This window comes from Schistocerca piceifrons, unplaced genomic scaffold, assembly GCF_021461385.2.
Source record: "Schistocerca piceifrons isolate TAMUIC-IGC-003096 unplaced genomic scaffold, iqSchPice1.1 HiC_scaffold_954, whole genome shotgun sequence".
NCBI lineage: Eukaryota > Metazoa > Arthropoda > Insecta > Orthoptera > Acrididae > Schistocerca > Schistocerca piceifrons.
The window spans coordinates 795,001-797,500 of NW_025729228.1; positions in this window are offsets into that span (position 1 = coordinate 795,001).

Below are 2,500 nucleotides of genomic sequence, written 5' to 3' on the forward strand. Positions count from 1 at the left end.
GTGCATCCTGACGTGACAAATCTGATCATGTCACAAGCATTCACTTACTATAATCACTATCAACGAACCTGCCGCCCCCGCCCCCCCCTACACCTTTCCTTACAACAACGTGTAACCTAACCTAACCTATGTTGTACCTTAACCTAACCTATGTTGTACCTTAACCTAACCTATGTTGTACCTTAACCTAACCTATGTTGTACCTTAACCTAACCTATGTTGTGCCTTAACCTAACCTATGTTGTGCCTTAACCTAACCTATGTTGTGCCTTAACCTAACCTATGTTGTGCCTTAACCTAACCTATGTTGTGCCTTAACCTAACCTATGTTGTGCCTTAACCTAACCTATGTTGTGCCTTAACCTAACCTATGTTGTGCCTTAACCTAACCTATGTTGTGCCTTAACCTAACCTATGTTGTGCCTTAACCTAACCTATGTTGTGCCTTAACCTAACCTATGTTGTGCCTTAACCTAACCCATGTTGTGCCTTAACCTAACCCATGTTGTGCCTTAACCTAACCCATGTTGTGCCTTAACCTAACCCATGTTGTGCCTTAACCTAACCCATGTTGTGCCTTAACCTAACCCATGTTGTGCCTTAACCTAACCCATGTTGTGCCTTAACCTAACCCATGTTGTGCCTTAACCTAACCCATGTTGTGCCTTAACCTAACCCATGTTGTGCCTTAACCTAACCCATGTTGTGCCTTAACCTAACCCATGTTGTGCCTTAACCTAACCCATGTTGTGCCTTAACCTAACCCATGTTGTGCCTTAACCTAACCCATGTTGTGCCTTAACCTAACCCATGTTGTGCCTTAACCTAACCCATGTTGTGCCTTAACCTAACCCATGTTGTGCCTTAACCTAACCCATGTTGTGCCTTAACCTAACCCATGTTGTGCCTTAACCTAACCCATGTTGTGCCTTAACCTAACCCATGTTGTGCCTTAACCTAACCCATGTCGTGCCTTAACCTAACCCATGTCGTGCCTTAACCTAACCCACGTTGTGCCTTAACCTAACCCACGTTGTGCCTTAACCTAACCCACGTTGTGCCCTAACGTAACCCACGTTGTCCCCTAACGTAACCCACGTTGTCGCCTAACGTAACCCACGTTGTCGCCTAAACCTGCTCTGTAATTGTTATACGACTCGTTCAATTAGTGTAGTGTTGCCCACCCGCAACCCTCGCAATATAGTTCGCTACTCGCACTCCCCGCTCCCCTGTGTATCGCTTCATGTTAAACACCTTGCAAGTCTTGCTCACTTTCCACATGCTCCTGCTGTACACTGTAATGTGGATGGCAGCAGGACGTACATGCCGCCCCTCCCCACGTCCCCACCTTGCCCCCTGCCTTCGCAAGCTGGTTGGTGAGAACTTTGCATGTTCAATGCCCTCCGCATGCGACGTACTCAGGCTACGTTGTGGTGCGGCCTGTGTCAACTGTCCGCTAATGTCGTACGCGTAAACCACAATCTGTACTGCACATTCGTCCTTATGTACTGAATGATACATCGTGGCACATGTGTGACCGTACAACGACTGCGCCCAAAAACGGCGGACCATACAGTGCAAATATTGTGCACGCAGCTACGTGTCGTCTCCCTATGAGAGCTGGATTGCAGTGTGGTACGCCATAGAGACGTGTGGGAGGAACGGACGCCGTGGATGGCGATCAGCATGAGCTGTCTGTTGATGTATTCGGACCTAGTCGTCTCTCCTCACACACCGTGATGGCATGGTGCACCGCGTTCCATATCTGCGACATGCTACAGAGGCCGGTTGACAGTCGTTCGAGCAATGGACATCGCATACGTACGGGGGCCACCTTCCACGTATTGTCTAGGCGTGCACATTTTGTTGCGTGTATGTGGGCAGACGTAGTGTGGCGTGACACCTGACACAGGCATGCAATAATCGTGGAAGTTGCAAATGGCGATGGACGCCTGCGTTTTCTGGTGAAGTTACGCAAATGAACAAATGGTAACCTGTTGTGGTGCGGTTGTTCTCGCTAGGGGTGAATCGGTGATGGCGACGATAGGTTGAGGTACTAACCGGTTGTTCCAGCGATACCCACCATGCCGACGAAACTGAACGGCATCTGGGTGTGAAGCGATACGCGGCGGTGGCTGGGTGGGACCGTCCCCGGCCGGTGAGGGGGCGCCTCCCGGCGTGCTGGCCGCGCGGTGCGTGGGCGCACGCGCTACAGCCGGCTGGTGGGGGCGGCCAGTGGCAGGCGCGCCGGCCGACGGACGCGGCAGGCGTCGCAGCTGCGCGCCGGCGCACCCTGCGCGCGGCGCCGTGCGGCCAAAGTAGGTCCTCGCGGGCCCGGTGCGAAGCGCGGTGGACATCTTCAGTGTGCTGGTCCGATTGAGGACTGTGTGCGTTGAGGATGCGCCGCCGCCCGGCGCTCGGCGCCGCGACGCCGTCTGCTGCTCGGTCGCCCCAGCGGTTCTCGCTGGTGGTTTGTATCGCAGCTGTGCGGATGTGTTGG